The 16,430-nt window shown below is 44.7% G+C and overlaps 1 long non-coding RNA gene across 1 annotated transcript in view; it reads right to left on the bottom strand.

The window, feature by feature from the left end:
* The window catches only part of LOC146776492 (uncharacterized), a 73,892-nt gene that overhangs the window by 9,726 nt on the left and 47,736 nt on the right, over positions 1 to 16,430 (bottom strand). The window contains exon 2 of the long non-coding RNA XR_014972377.1: positions 8,688 to 8,814. This is a non-coding gene — a long non-coding RNA (uncharacterized LOC146776492). The remainder of the gene's footprint in view (positions 1 to 8,687; positions 8,815 to 16,430) is intronic.

Here is a 16,430-nt window from a genome sequence, read left to right as displayed (position 1 = left end):
TGCACAGATCCAAACCATTTTCCCCGACCCACCTACATGTGTAAGCGCTGATCAGTAAAACACCGTACCTGAATTGCAAATATAGTGATTTTGCTAGTGGAGGGGCAATCTCATCCATAACTTCTTCAAATTTGGATGTGTCTTTTATATTTAGGAATTTCTGGGTCAATGTGCCAATCGTAGATCCAAGGATTAGCTCACCGTTAACATAAGACCAGAAAGTATCCTTTGGAATTTTTTTGGAGAGCTGAGTCATATTCTGAGGCTCCTCCCAAAAATGTAAAAGCCCTAGTCTCTTAAACCACATACATATATACTTCAGCCACGGGGTTTTCAGGTACTCGTCAATCTTAATTAGTTCGATCAAGCCAAACTTGTAATCCCTCAGCTCTGGGGTTATCCAAACCCTAACCCAATACAACAGTGGTCTCAATGATGCTAAGTGCTCTGTTCTTTTAAGATTAATATCCAAAAATACGGGGACAACGGGGGTTCTAATCGGTATTTTAAGTAGACTACGCACAAAATTGTTTTCTGCCTTCCCAAATTTATTGGTACTACAATATCCCCATACCTCAGCACCATGGAGGGCAGCCGATTGGGCTTTAGCTTTAAATACCTCAAGTGCTGGAGAAATGGCTTTAGAATAGCTTGCGCCATGCACTTTTAAGATGGGCAGTGAATTTTGTTTAAGCAATAATGTGCTTTTATTCAGCTGTCCTTTCCAAGTCAAATTACTATCCAGCGTCAGACCCAGATAATTGAAACTTCCTACCTGTTCCAATATACGATTCTCTAGAAAGAGATTTTTCCTGAGGGTTTTTTTGGAATTTATAGCCATATATTTGGTTTTAGTAGGATTAATTTCTAACCCCTTCTCCACACAATAACTTTGGAAGGAGTTAACCAAATTTTGCAAACCTCTCGGGGTCTGAGAAATAAGAATAGTATCGTCAGCAAATAATAGGGACGTAATTATTTCTCCATCCAGTTTCGGGGAGTCATGGACACAATTCCTTAGGTAGCTTGGAATGTCATTAACATACAGCAAAAAAAGTGTGGGGGCTAAAACGCAGCCTTGGCGTACGCCTCGATCTACAGGAATGGCTTTTGATAATTCACCAGCCTTCCCCCATCTAATTGTAGCATAATTCCCTGTATGTAACTTAATGAGTTCATTAAGTAGCTCACCTGGGACCTTCATTTTCCTTAACGTAGACCACAACAACTTACGAGGAACAAGGTCGAAGGCAGCCCTTAAGTCCATAAACGCCACATAAAGACTACCCTTCCTAATATTAATATATTTCCAGCAAATGCACATAAACCTGAACACCTGATCGACTGTGCTGATTTTAGACCTAAACCCTGCTTGGTATTTGGTTAATATCTTTGTCTCCTCAATCCAAGCTCTGGCTCGGCTCTCCTTGTTCATTTGCTGGCTTGTCCCCCTCTAGTAACAGCACGAAGATCGAAATTTCTACAAATAAGGATCGCCTAAAATGACAATCAGCAAATCATTTACTGGTTGGCATGGTTTTGACCCATATGCTTTTGGTATGTGATGTTCCATCCACCCCTGGGTGGCATTTATTAAAAGGTGGCTTTCCCTTTAAATTATTTACAGGCAAACCGTCTCTCTGACAGTTCAAACTCATTGGCAGACAAAGAAAAACTTAAATAGCTATACCCCGTTGGATTTGGAATGCAATTACTTTGATTAAGGGGAAGAGCAAAGGGGTCTGCAACCTTACAACACAACCAATCATGTGATGCAACCTTCTTTGGACACCTTCATCTTCAGTAACGTGGAATACCCCACAATGTATTCTAAAAGAATACCATGACCCAAAAAAAAAAAAAAAAAGACAGTGAGTGGCCCAAGCATACCAATAAAACGGTACACTTCCAAATAAATAAATAAGCTATTTAAAAGTAATTTTTCAATCCACACATGACCACTATCGCAATGATGCAAAAAACAACAGTTGATGGACAGAATGCAGAACAATGTCATAGGTTTCACCCCTCTTCAGCCAGGATAGCTTGATTCCAGTGGCATGGAGAGCACAGGCCCCACGTCTGGGCATCCCCGTCCCACTCGGGATGACAAATACAAAAAACAATCTATCGCAATGATGGCTGAAAGGGTCTTGTAAGTCCCTTGAGCAATTTGTGGCGGCTCTATAACCAAGTGGGGGACTTTCGTCAGGAATGATCCCTAATAGCCAGCACATTTCAATGCTCTTGATTTCACATCCTCCTCTCGTACCCATCAGCATCAAATAACAAGCATTTGCAATGCAATAGGTCTCGCGTTGACGCGAGTTTGAGCTATTGGCATTGCACATAACAATGCCTTTTATTTTTGATTTATTTTTTAAAAACATAAATAAAAGGAATTGTTATTTACAATACCAATAGCTTAAACTCTCGTAACTGCGAGACCTATTGCATTGCAAATGCTTGTTCTATTTCCTTGGTTTCCCCAATCCCGGAAGCCAAATATGAATGGGTGAGCAAGTCCTTGTATTTTTATGGCTTCCCTTTGTCCAGGAAGCCTCAAGATGTCATCAGTGTTACCCCATCAACAAGGGCAATGGGGTCAAGTTGCTCAAAAGGGAAATTGATCCCTAAATGAGTAAACTCACTTACTTGTTGGAGGCTAAGTGGTGAGGCAATATCAGCAACCTGTGACTCAGCAGAGCGCTCAGTCTGCTGTTACAGGTACCTTGTGTCCTGGTACGTTGAGAAGCGAAGTCCTTGCATTGACCTGCATCATGCTGAGCCAGTTGTCGACGTCAAAATGCATCACATTGGGTTGGTGCGTGCACAGCCACTAAACTGGAACTACGATGCATGGTCCTGTATTGAGATGTGGTGGAGCCTGTTAAATTCCTGTAGCTCAGAACAGGAGGCCAGAAAACTAGCCCCTTGAGACACACTGCTGGTCCTGGGTTCAAGTTAATAAAATCTGTCCTTTTTGCTCAGACAGCAAGGCACCAGAGCAGTTCCTCTTTCATCAGAGCAGCTGGGCAGTTCTTTCTGCAACAGGACAGCAGAGCAGTACTTACAGCAGGGCAGCAGAGCAGCTCTTCTTCTGAGTCTTCCACTGGTCCAGAAGTTGTCTGAAGAGTTCGGTCTGAGGGTCCAATATTTATACCTTGTGCCAGCTTTGAAGTGGGAGAAGTTTCTGGAGCTTCCCACTATAGAGATGTCTAGAAAATGACAATTTTCTTAAAGTGGCATTTTTAGAATTGTCTTAAAATGTGATTTTTCCTTTAAAGAAGGTTTTAAATAAAAATTTCTTATATGCCAGACATAACGTTCATACCTGCACTCACAAAGACTTTATAACTTATTAAATGTAATAAAGGTAACCCAATGTTCTCCTATTTGAGAGGTAGGTTTTGCAGGGATGAAAAACGAATTTAGGAGTTTTTCACTACTAGAACATGTACAAATTAAATGTGCATGTACAATATTTTAAATAGAATACACCCTGTCCTCTGGGCTGTTTGGGGTCTACCCTAGGGTGACCGATATGTATTAAAAAGGGCGATTGAGGCCTGGCAAAATAATTATTTTGCCAGGTCAAAATGGCAGTTATAACTGCACACACAGACTGCAATGGAAGGTCTGAGACTTGTTTATAAAGGGCTGCTTAAGTGGGTGGTACAATAAATGCTGAAGGCCTACTAGCAGCAATTCATTTACCAGTCCTGGGTACCTATAGTACCACTTTACTAGGGACCTATCAGTAAATTAAACTTACCATGTTTAAAGAAGAGATGGCAAGCATTGTGTGCACTTTACCACTGCTAACCAGTGCTAGATTCCTAAAAGCCCCCAAAAATGGTTCAGGAAACAGTGGGTTAAAGTGAAAAAGTTTGGGGATAACTCTGCAGAGAGGGCCAAGCCCAGCAACCACCCCTATCCAGACACCACCCCAAGAAAGGAGGTCCTAGTGTCACTGAGTTAAGATCCTGAGGTCAGTAGCTATGAGCCCGCAGGGGTTCCATGTGCAAATAATTCAGATTCCTGCAGGGTGCATGGGGTCCCGAGGGTCCTCACTGTGCCTGCAGTCTGAGCGCAGTTGTCCATCCATTCGGGCTCAATGCATGGGTGTTTGCCTCACAAACAGCAGCTGATCATGAACTGTGTTGAGTGACTGATATCTGATGACATGTGGGGAGGTCTCTGGCCCTGTTCTCAGAAGATTGGGAGAGTAAGGGGACAGTTGTGTTAGACCCCTACCTGGGAAGGCATTTTTCTTTGGAAGGGATAGGACCCTTGTAGACTTAATGACTGGGGCAGACCAGCAACATGTTTACTCCTCACACCAGCTGCTACTTTGCCTGGGGAGCTCCTGGTTGAGGGATTTTTTTTTGTTTTTTTTAGAGTTTTATATAGCACAAACTAGACCCAAAGATATTAGGTATCAGAATCCTTTACATGAGCATCAGTTTTGTTACAGAATGACACATTAATTTTTGTTAGGCACAGGGAGATTAAGTGATTTGCCCAGAATCACACGATGTTGAGCGTTGTTGCCAAGACTCGAACCCAGTTCCCCAGCTTCGAGGTTGACCACTCTAGCCGTAAGGCTACATCCTCTCCCTCTTTGCTGCTATATAGAGCCATAGACAAATAGAAGTCTCTAGAAACTGGATTCAAGAACTTATATGAAACAGTAAGTGTGTGATACATGGCTGGTCACCACTTTAGGGCGCTTTAGGGCTACCAACCAGTGGATGGACTCCAATCGAGAGATACAAAAAGCAGGGCTCCAGAAGACTTTGGAGCTAGCTGTGTGCCAAGCTGAGCATTAGTGCCTCACACCAGCTCATGTGACCCATGTCACTGCCTATTGTCTGTGCACTTTTAGGTGATAGAATTAGTTAGGGGCTTTCAGGAAGGCAGATATGCACCAGTCTCCAAGATGAGTAACTCTTAGAGCTAAAACTTTGTGCTATACAAAATGAAGACTATTAGGAGCATATAAGACGTTCCCAGAGTGAATTATGGTTGTGACCCAACAATCCGCATAGGCCACGGGATGTCCCCTTTATAACTACAATTGTTTTCTCAGGGTCCCTAGTGAAACCACCAGCATTAAGCAGCTGTTTCATTAGGGTTCCTGGTTCTTTCTCAAGAATAAAGATTAGAGTGTGATCGATCACCTATTAAGTGTGAGCCACTATTTCTTTCACATTTAGGAATCCTGAACCTAGAGATCCAGGTGGTAATGTAGTTTGATTATAGTATCAGATCTTTGGGGCTAACCCTTGGTACTCCCCCAGATACAGACCTTGACCGTCACCATAACCAGCTTAGACAATGTGGACCCCCTCCATCATTTCATTGTCCAGCACTAACAATTTCACGGCATGCAATAAAGTGTTCGTGTGTAAGTTTACACCTAGGAGCTTCTTTAAGGGAGGTGTATCCTGCCGGGTCTCGGACCCGGCATTGATTAAAAATAGACTTTGAAATCGGTCCCAATTGGGCCCTATGTTCCAGCTGCAGCCGCTGCAAGTAAGACCGGTGGGGCCGGCTGGGCGGGGTTTCGAGAGACGACCACGAGGGAAAACGATTTATTTAATTTTCTCTTGTGGTCGTCTCTCAAAATCCCCCCCAGCCAGCCCCAACGCTCTTAACTGCAACGGCTGCGGCTGCTATATTCAGGTCTTTAACTTAACAGATAAAACATTGATTGGCTATTTAGGTGTTTTTGCAGTCATTGTTACGAAATTAATGTCAACGATGCAGTCCATGTTTACATTTCACGTTCCGTAAATCCAGTGGCGGACGGTGACATTTGAAAGTGGTGGGGCGTAAAATGTTTGGCATACTTTAGCATAGCGAGCGAGCGTAGCGTGCGAGCCCGAACAACCTAAGGGGGGTTCGGGGGGGTTCTCCCCCCGAGAAAATTTTGAAAAAAAGAGTGGAAAAATGGTGCATTTGCAAGCAAATTTGAGAAAGCAGAAAGGTTATAAAAGCAATGAAGAAAGTGCAGTTATTACAGTAATAAAGAGATCATGTCATATAACATAGGTAGCTGCTTATTCAGTATAACCACAGAGCTTCATAACAGACTTTGAGATATAATGCATTTCTGAGTACCTCACAGGTGTTTTTTATTTAACAAACAACTAAACAGGTGGTAGGAAACTAGCAGCATTGAACATACATATGTTTACTTTTTGTATCTAAACTCAGCACGTCTGTCTTTTAGAGCAGCAAACTTTTCAATTACTTGAACGTTAAAATCAGAGATATTTTGGACTAACTTGCTCTCTATAGAAAGCATTGCCAAAGCATTCAGTCTTTCCTGAAGCATGGTGTTTCTTAGGAATGTCTTAATCCTCTTTAAGGCGGAAAAAGATCGTTCTGCCTCTGCTGTTGTCATAGGAGTGGTTATGACAATTTTAAGTAAAGTCACTGTCTCTGTAAATGTCTTTTCCATATTTAGTTTATAAATTAAAGTCAGCAAAGCCCTGGCATCTCTGGCATTTCGGTACACAGGCATTGAGTACAGTACAGTCAGCTCAGTTTTGAGGTCCTCTTGGTTGAGCATGGGATAAGCTTTCACAGCCTCATGCAGAGCATGCTGAGGGAAGGATTCACCATATTTTGCAAAGTTTTGACTTTCCAATAATGCGGCACTCACCAAATGTTTTGTGAAAGCAAACCGTTCTTGTGCATGCACAATTACAATGTCACATATCTCCTTTGCATTTCGGACCAGAGTGGTGATGTTTTTCCTGTGGTTTCCAATAGTTGAAGCCTCTGGCAGTTTGCTGTCTAAATTATCCACCTCATTTCTCACTATGCTTATGCGCTCGACAAACATAGCGGTATTTCTTTTCACAGAGACAGTATCGATCTCTCGTGCTTGTAACTGATTGTATAAATTTTCGACAGCTGACATTATGTCTTGAAATAAAAACAGAAAGAACTGAAACTCTCTATCTTCTAGTGTTCTAGCAAAGCCACGGGCTTCACTTTGAGTTTTGAAATCAAAGCTGTCATTGACTTCTATATTATGAAAACATTTCACAAGGTCCTCCCTATATTGATATATTAGTTGCACTGTACGTATGTTAAAGTTCCAACGAGTTGAGGATCCCCTTGGAACCCTTTTGTCCACAATCTCCTGAAGTGCTTCCGTTCTTTTTGGGGAACGTGAGAAGAATGCTGCCATGCCTCCTACATCCAGAAAGAAAATTCGTGTCTCGGAGATCTTTGATACTGCCTGCTGCATAATAAGATTAAGTTGGTGGGCGTAACAGTGCACGTAATGAGCATAAGGGTACACATCTCTAATTCTTTTCTGTACTCCACCAAGGCTTCCACTCATTACGGACGCACCATCATAGCTTTGTGCAATCATTTTTTTTTTTTGGTGCACCTCTGGAAAAATGAAGTTGAGTTGCCGCAGTATAGCTGCAGTAATGGTTTCTGCAGTAGAGTCTCTTAAATGAGTGAAACCATAGAACCTCTCCACAACATTATTGTCATTGTCCAGGTACCGAAAGACTAATACGGACTGTGTTTGTGTGGCCACATCAGTGGTGTCATCAGCCTGAATAGCCACAAAGTCTGTGTTTTGCAACTCTTGGACAATATGGCTTCTCAGAATTTCGAGCATACACTCAAGGAGTTCATTTTGGATAGTTTTAGAGGTGCCCTTAAAGACTGTAGCAGTTGCTAAATGTACTTCCATTTCTTTGTCTATGCTTGCTATTAAATCCACAAGGCCTTTGAATATTCCTGGATTTGTGGAATCTTCTGATTCATCATGGCCTCGCAATGCCAGTTCGAAAGCACCACAGAAACGAATGCAATCAATTAATTTTGATAGTATGTGCCTATTCCTAGCAACTGTTTCATTGTGTTTCTGTATTGTTTGGCGGTATGCACTGCTTATGTGCTGCTCAATCGGTGTGTCTCCCAACATTCCCAGTCTTGTTACGTTTTCCATATGCTTTTTTGTGTGTGCATGCTTCTTGATTTTTTCAGACAGATGCTTCAAGTCTATCACTCCTTCTCTTGTCCAAGGAAAATCACCAGTAAACAGCAAGCAGGGGAAGCAGAACAGTTTGTTTCTTGTCGGACACCCTGTAAGCCATTCAGCTTTTGTGTACCAGGTGTTTGAGAATGTACGTGTGTAAGATTTTCCTCTGTCCTGGGTAACTTGTTGTAGTTGTAGGTCTGGCCGATCAGGTCCTAATCTCTTTATCTGTAGTTTGTCTTCTAGTTGCCGTGCATGGAATGACCGTGTAATTAATTGTTCTACCGTATTCATCATGTCGATGTTGTCCTTACCAATATGAAAGAAGCCTGTCAATAGTCCAAGTACAACGTATAAGATTTGGTGCATTAATTGCAAATTACAGTATAAATACATCTACCTTGTGCATTTTCGCAATAGTGTGCCATAGTGGTTGCTGAAGGCACTGAAACAGACACTGTTTGAGGGCCTTGAAGAAGGCAAGGAATAGATTGTGCCTTTCACAACCGTTATAGCCCAAACCACAGGGCTAAGGCTCAGTATTAGTAAATTCCATCCACTGAGGGAGGGTACAATGTACAGAATGTGCACCCACCCCAACCACCATGTAGAGTGACCAGAAACATAGCCCTAACTCCAATCTAAATAAAAATATCATCAGTTTCCTTACCTTTAACACTGGTGTTTGCTGGGTCGTAGCTGGGATGAAAGAGCAGCAAAGGAGGTTGGGGCCTCTTGTTCTTTGTCCAAAAATTAGGTAAAGGTTCCAGTTGCAACTTGTCAGGCTTTACCAGGTGCTGAAAATAAAAATATAACAATTTATTTTTGAAAGATTAGGGTAATCATTATCAAACAAAGACTGGGGGAAAAAAACATAACGCTACAATTTTTACCTTGCAGTTTGCATGCAGCTTAGATGACAGTTCATAGCTCACTGTTGTATGTTAGGATTTTTACTTACAAACTTCAATTAACAAAATGATCTCTGACAAATGCAGTGACTCACTGACCTCATGTGCATTTTGTGACCTGCATCAGGTACATGAACTCCCCTGAAGCCTAATGCTAACACTGGGGGTTTCCAGCTCAGAGGGGAATAAACAGACTGAAAAGGTCAGTGACCGTGATGATGGGCCAGTGCAGCAGTGGGAAAGTGTCTGCTGTGCGGGAAGAATTAGAAACAATTGGGGCTAATACCCCAATAGTAGGCCCATTTTTAAATATTTCGTCTGCCTTGCAAAGGTGGTCGAGCATTTAAAAAACATGATGTTGGTGGGGCAGCTTTCTTTAAAAATCCGCCCACCTCTATGTGTACAGCACAGCACTTACTATCAAAAGAGTGGCTGGTGGTTCTTGAGCATCGGCATGTTGTTAGGCATGTTTTCAGGTTTAAAGGAATGTGGCTGAGTCAATGGAGGCATTGAGGATTTGCGTTAGTGCTTCGTTTATTGGTAGCGTGCTACCTATTCAGCTCTAAGATTGATGCTAAGTACATCAAATGCTTGGACCATGGAGCGAATTGTGGGAGCAGCCATGTTGTGAGGTAGTACAACTGCAGCAGCTGAGTAGACCACTGACAGGAGTAAACATGACATGGAGAATTGGTGCAGTGGGTGGGGTAGTTCTGGTTAGCGGTCCCTGAAACTGAAAGAAGAGCTGACATTTATAGTCAAAATCTCTAACAAGCCAAATGGGTGTTTATTCTTAACCAACACCACGGTGCATCGTGCCTGCAGACTCTCAGAGAAGTAGGGATTTTACCTTCTATTAAAGTCGCCCAAAGTGGGACCTGGTGCTTCATCAGCGATCCTAGTGATTTCTTGAGACACCGCTCACCTCAGCGTTCCGTTAATTTTTGGGGTGTTCCAGTGAATAGCACACATACGGACTTCCCTGTCTAAATGTACACACCAACATATGCAAATCCTGATCCAAGTGCATATCCACCTTTACCAAACAAAGTTGCACCAGCTAGTTGCAGCCCAAACCTGTTCCTACCATGCGGCACCACATCCCAGATAACTGGCTCTTAAATCATCCTCTTGATACACGCACACATTGGATGTCTTACCCTCGGTGTAATGTGTCCATTGTATCCTATTCTTAAAAACTCTGCTGGCACGGTCTGCATTTCCACCGTGTACGGACAACACCTATACCAAGGCCTTCCATGCTCTGTAGGCTTTCTGTCACCCATGTGTGTCCTTCCTTAAGTCTCCCCACACTCCGTGCACTCTGGCCATCCCAGATGTACCACCACAGCAGTGGGGTTGGGCTGCAGAAACTTTACGCTGGTGCAGAGAAAACTAAATTCGGTTTCACCATCATTGCTGCTCCTGGCCACGTGATCTTTACACCACTGTAACACACGGGCCAAGCACATTTCAAACTATTTACTACTTTATATAGCGAAAAATAGAGAAAAAAATATTATGCCTTGCAAATGTAAAGTAGTGACTACGCTTGAAGTAAAACGTGTCACATTTCTTAGGAGTTGTGAAAATAGTGCTAAATAAGTAATAAGTAAGATCTACCAACTTCAATATACATGTAGAAGGACTTCTTTATCAAATCTGTTGCACATAAGAAAGGATTTATAAGGAAAACTTTATAAGGAAAACGTCTTGTTAACGATTTGCAGCTCCTTTTTGCTAAGTGCAAAAATGTCTGTAGTGTGGAAATCCTACATCTTGAGTTTAACAAATAGCAAACTACAACAAAACGGACTTGCACAATTATGAACGTGCAGTTTCTCTCATGTGCACCGTCTGTGCTGGTTAAGATGCCTGCCCTGGAGCCAAGACAGAGTTTAAATTTTAGTCCCACTAACACCAGAGGCTGGGCCTCAAATGTCTTCAAAGTAGGAGTGTGCTGGAAAATCTCTGCAAGCCGCTAGGAGCTCAGCCTCAGTCTGAAACCCATCGGCCATTCACGAGGCCAGGTTGACTGGATTTCCTCTTCACACACTCCCCACGGGTCACTTAGTGTGAACAGGTGAGTCGTGTATACACGCCGCGTTCCTCCTCGGGGCCTGGGAATACGCGGAGCCCCCTGCTCCCACCCGCTAGGCCCCACCATGGCGTCACAGCGGCATCCCCTGTAACAAGCACCGGCCACGGGCCACCAGGGTGTCCCGGGTCACTACATCCAATCTACGGCAGGCCCCCTCCCCACTCCTCTCCTCCCCCACACACACTGAATCGGGTTAATAATACGACCTCACCCCTCCCCATTCACCTAGCTCCTAATGATTTTACTACGACTCTACGAGGCACTTCCAATGCCGGAGCATAGTTCCCTCATCAAGTACAAGTATATAGGTGGGATTGGGGGCCTAAATTATGGCAGTTACAACTGGTGGGGAAGGTGGGGTGGGGGGGGGGGGTGGAGGGGGAAGTGATGCGTCTACCAACTACCAAGGTCACACCGAGCGCCACACTCACTGCCTGGACTCAAACACAGGCCTGCAGAATGGTCGAGGAAAACAGGGCAAAGCCGGGAATAGGAGGCTGCTGTTCAGGTTAGGAGGCGTAGGCCTCACCTGAGAGGGGGCCGTCCGGTGTAGTTGCCCTCAGGCGTATCTATTGGTGCAGCATACTTTGTGGTTCCCAGTCGGAACAGCCGAATTCTGACGCTTTCTGTACCAAGCCGGGGGTGGGGGCAGTTTCTTTCCTTCCTGTCTTCCTACGCTACGGAAACTCGGAAAGGACAGCCCTCTCTTTGTTACTACTAGTCTTCGGACAAGAGTGTGGTAAAGTAAAAGTAAACATACAGGTTCACTAATCACTATTTCATCTCTTACCTTTCTGTAACGTCGACGAGTGCGACTCGTGACTGACTCCTCGACTCCGTGTCCGTGAGTGACTCGTGACTCCAGTCATGTGGCAGCACTGGCACGAGGCGGGGACGAGCCGCACGAGCGACACGTGCCAACTGCCGAGGAGTCAGCGAGCGTATCAGCGTACGCCTCGGGAAATCAGGCCAATCATACAAGTGCGGCCACCACCCACGCGCGGCACCCTGCAGGCTGCGCGCCGTGCGCGGTGTCTTAGCCAATCATGGCGCTGCATCAGCAGCGCACTTCAACAGGATTGGGCAAAGAGCAGGGTTACTCCCTGCCCATAATGAGACCCGGGGGCTGCGGTCCCTCGCCTCGCCACACCCACACTGCCTCAGAATGAGTCGCTAGGGGAGGAGGGGGGAGGAGGGAAGGTCAAGGTATTGTGTGCGTGTGCGCATGTTCGGGCCAGTCATGACTAGCCCAAAAATTGACATGCGCACACTGCTGCTGCTGCCTGCTGCACTATTCGCGCTGACAGCCCCGCCCCCAGTGCCGTCCACATTGAGTCGGGCATATCCCGATTCCGAGTGCGTGCGGCGCCGTGCGCGAGTCGTTGCAGGCTCGCGATCGAAATTCCAAATATGCATGATGAATGTGACTTGTGCTTAGTGGGGCAACGCCCCAACGCCCCCAATGGACGGACCGCCACTGCGTAAATCACAGAATTTAAGTTGACAGATTTTAAGCCACGCTCTTAATAAGAGACCACGCCTCTTGGAAAGGATTCCTAGCTATGATTCTATAGCCACGCCTCTTCTTGCGGGCCCCGCCCCACGTCCTTTACATCCCACTGAATGCACTTCTAAGAGTTATAAAGGAGACGCATGTTCTGCTTGCAGGGCTCAGCATGTCTTCTTCACCGAACAGTGGAGGGAACGATGAGAAACATGTTATTATTATTAAAGTAATAAATCAAGACCCGAATGAACAAAATGAAATGAAAATATATTAGTTGCCATTATTTAAGTGAAGCAAAGTATTTCTGGCATAACAGAGTGAGGCAGGGAGGAGAGGGGGGTGGATACAGTACTGGTGCGGGTAGTTGGGAAAACACAAATATTTTAAGTAGTAAAGCTAGAACTGAACCAGGCTAAGAAACACTGAGGCTTTCTTGAGGAGTTAGAAGTTCTAGGCATCACCTAGCAGTATCAAAGGAGAGACTGGATGAGTTCTGACTGAGCAGGATGCTAGACACTTAGGGGCATATTTACAAGCCCTCAGTGCTACCGGTGGCGCAGTGCCATTTTCCATATTTACAAGGTGGCGGTAGCCACTTTGCATGGCTTTAACGCCACCTTGTAAGTATGCCCGTTTCTGATGCAGTCATGTGTGGTAAAGGGGCAGGCGATGGGTGTTGCTATGGGCGCTCCACAGCAACACCCATTGCTTTTTGACGCTGCCCCAGATTTAAATGGCTGAGGCAGCACCAAACGCTAACGCCATGGAATGCCAGGCATTAGAATGGTGCAACAAGGAGATATTAAATACATTTTCTCCTCCTCTTTTGCTCTTTCCATGTGTGCTGCCTTCTTGTGAATATGGTGCATCCCTGTGTTTTGAAAATGTCGGAGCGCAGCGCTGCCAAGTTTGGCGCAGCTCCACCCTCTGACATTTTCTTTTGAATATGCCCCTTGGTCAGAGGAGGATTGGTGGGCTTCCAAGGCCTCCTCAGCTCAAGTAGTCATGCCTTAACGCATTAGTAGTGTAACACAACAGTTATCATACGCAGTAAGCACTGATATATTACAATAAACTATCACTATACACCTTCATTCAGAGGGGCATATTTACTAGAAAATGACACAGTGCAGCGCTGCAAGCCATCTTGCTGTGCCTAGCTGAGGCATTAGAAAAGTGCAGGGATGCGTCCTAGTTACAGCAATTTGATGCATCCCTGTTCGTTCCTCTGCGCTGCCTAGTGCCAATGCAGGCACCCTTGCACCATGGTGCAAAGGCGCCTGCATTGCAGGGATGATTGTTTTTGTGCAGGAAGGCACCAAACAATCATTGATGGCATTTTCCTCCTGCTGTGTGTGCTTCATAAAAAGGGCAACAAACGAGGAGAAATATAGGTATTTCTCCTCATTGCACCATTTAAAGCCTCCCCTGGGGAAGTGTTAGAATCTGACACAGTTGCAGGTTTAAGAAACCTTGGAAATCTTGGAATGTCACATTCCATGGGTGATGCATAGGTACACCCACAGCAACACCCCTTTTAAACAGAATAATGCTTGAAAGGGGCCATATTTACAAGGCCATGATAAATCACCCAGGGTGGCTTTACGCGGCCTAAATATGGGGCAGCACACTGTTCCTCATGATGCTCCAGTGGCATAAAAGTGCCTTAGGGCCTATATTTAGTGAACGTCTCTAACCTTAACCATTAAAGAGACTTTAGAGAAAATACTGTGATGTTTAAGGGCCTGTGTTGTGCACTGCGGCCCAATTTAGCTGCTGATCCATGGCTAACGTGGCCCTGTACTAGCTGCAGTCAAAATCTTAGTCCTCTTTACGTATGAGGTAAAGGGGCCACTTTACACTTCAGGCACCAATCTTACAGTTCCTATTGGTGAAAGTTGAAAGATTTCAGTGTCACCCATTACTGGGGTCACAGTTTAGCCTACCATTAGGGGTAGTTCACCCTTAAACTACAAATACATTTACTTCCACTGAATTGGTGGTCATGAGCTAAATTAGGCAAGTGCATTAGATTGCAGGACAGCAATATTGTCTTAGTGTTAGACCCAAAAGACTTCGACAATTTTGCTTTAGCGCCATGGTTGCTAGCTTCAAGCAGACAATCAGAACTGGGTCCCTATTGAGTCCCTATGGAGGGTATAAGGGGGAAGGATTCTCTCTAACTTTAAACAGTAGCATTGTTAACTTAGCATAAATGGGGCCAGGACAGTAATAGGCGTTTTGACCTGCTGTAAATCCAGGTGCTTTTGCGCATGCTAGTCCTTGAACCCTTGAAAGGCCTAAATGGATTTGGGCCCGAAATGTGGCTCTGTGTTTCCAAACGAATGGAAAGCACTTCTGCCAGCCATGCACAATGCTATGCTTTTCATCTAATGAGGGTAACTGGGTACTTGAGGATGAGAGAGGGGTCTTCTTTAAAATAGGTCACTTGATGCAAGGGAGAGGGCATCCAAGATTAAGCCATCTGCAATATATTGGCATTGATGCTCTCTGGAAAACTTTGAAGCAAGCATGCCCGGCCTATCGTCTCCCCATGCTGCATGGTGTGGCTGAATAGTCTAGATTGGCAACCAGATAGGGCAGAGACAGGGTCATGATAACATTATCAGGCTTCCTCCCAGTCTAAGGGAGATGAGCAGCCTCCAGCAATCCAGATATCACCCCATGTCCATTCATGTGAAGTCTGTAAGAGTCTTCAAGTTGCTTGACTCAGCTCTGTATAATAGGAACATGAATGGGCCCTTAGACAGGAGCCCAGTGCTAATGTCGTTTCTTGGGTATCACAGATGAGTACTAACCTGATTGCATTTGTGTGATTCTGTATGAGTGGGAAGGGTTCAAAGAAGCTGGGTCCCAACTCCTTCAAGAGACAGTCACAGTCAAAACGCAGTTCTGAACTCAAGACTGGATCAGCCCGTAGGGGAACGAGTAATGAAGTTCAGAGAGAGAGACTACTTTTGGCCACTCTCTGCCTTGGGTGCCTCACCTTCGTCTTCCTTCTGGCAGTCCTCTGTAGTGGCCTAGGATGTTGTGTGTATTCTTGCTGAAAGGTAAAGAAGGGGTTATAAACTACTTGGAATTAGGCTGCAGTACCCTAATCCATGCTTCCCTGATTACCATGCTAAACTGGATTTACCAGATTATTTTCTCTTTCCCATTTGGGGTGGGGGGGGAGTTTCAATCCTTAACTTCAGCGCTGGGGTTTTGTCATTAGCTTTTCTTTAAAAAAAATAAAAAAAAGAGGAAGCGTTATTATTGTTATGATTATTATTTGTATCATTATTATAATTAGTGTACCTAGGTTACCCATACTCAGGGCATTACACAGCCTGGTGAGAAACATGCACAGGCTCCCTGTCCCCGTTTAAGCACTGAACCATGGCACTCAGACCAATCACAACGTTGTGATAGGATCAGGCGAGCCTGTGTGCCCGGGTGCTTCCTACTGGCGGTCGTGACTGGAGATAGGAAGAAGGAGGAGAGGCGGCGGCCAGCCGTTCTAAGTAAGTCCTTTTTTTCATTCCTCCCCCATCCCCTGCCTCACCACTCCCATCCGGTAGCAGCCGCTACTGAAAGAGTCAAGCTTTTCATCCCCAAGAAGGACTTTAAAACTGTGGCTCAGTCCCTAGAACTCTCATAAACAGATTATGAAAACTTGTTACTCATCAACATGTCCAATATTCACATGGCCGCATTTTAGGGCAACACTCAAGGTGACTGGGAGACTAGTGACCAAAACTCAAAGGTCTGAGAAAATCACAACAGTTCTAGCCTCCCTCAGCTGGCTACCCACAAGCCATTTTAAACTGAACTGAATAGCTGAAAAACATACCAGCCCAAGAGGATGCGGTTCCGTATGCAGCTCCAACAATT

This window comes from Triturus cristatus, chromosome 12 (assembly GCF_964204655.1).
Source record: "Triturus cristatus chromosome 12, aTriCri1.1, whole genome shotgun sequence".
Classification (NCBI taxonomy): Eukaryota; Metazoa; Chordata; class Amphibia; order Caudata; family Salamandridae; genus Triturus; species Triturus cristatus.
The sequence above is the reverse complement of the archived record's forward strand: the minus strand, read 5'-3'. Positions and strand labels throughout refer to the sequence as shown.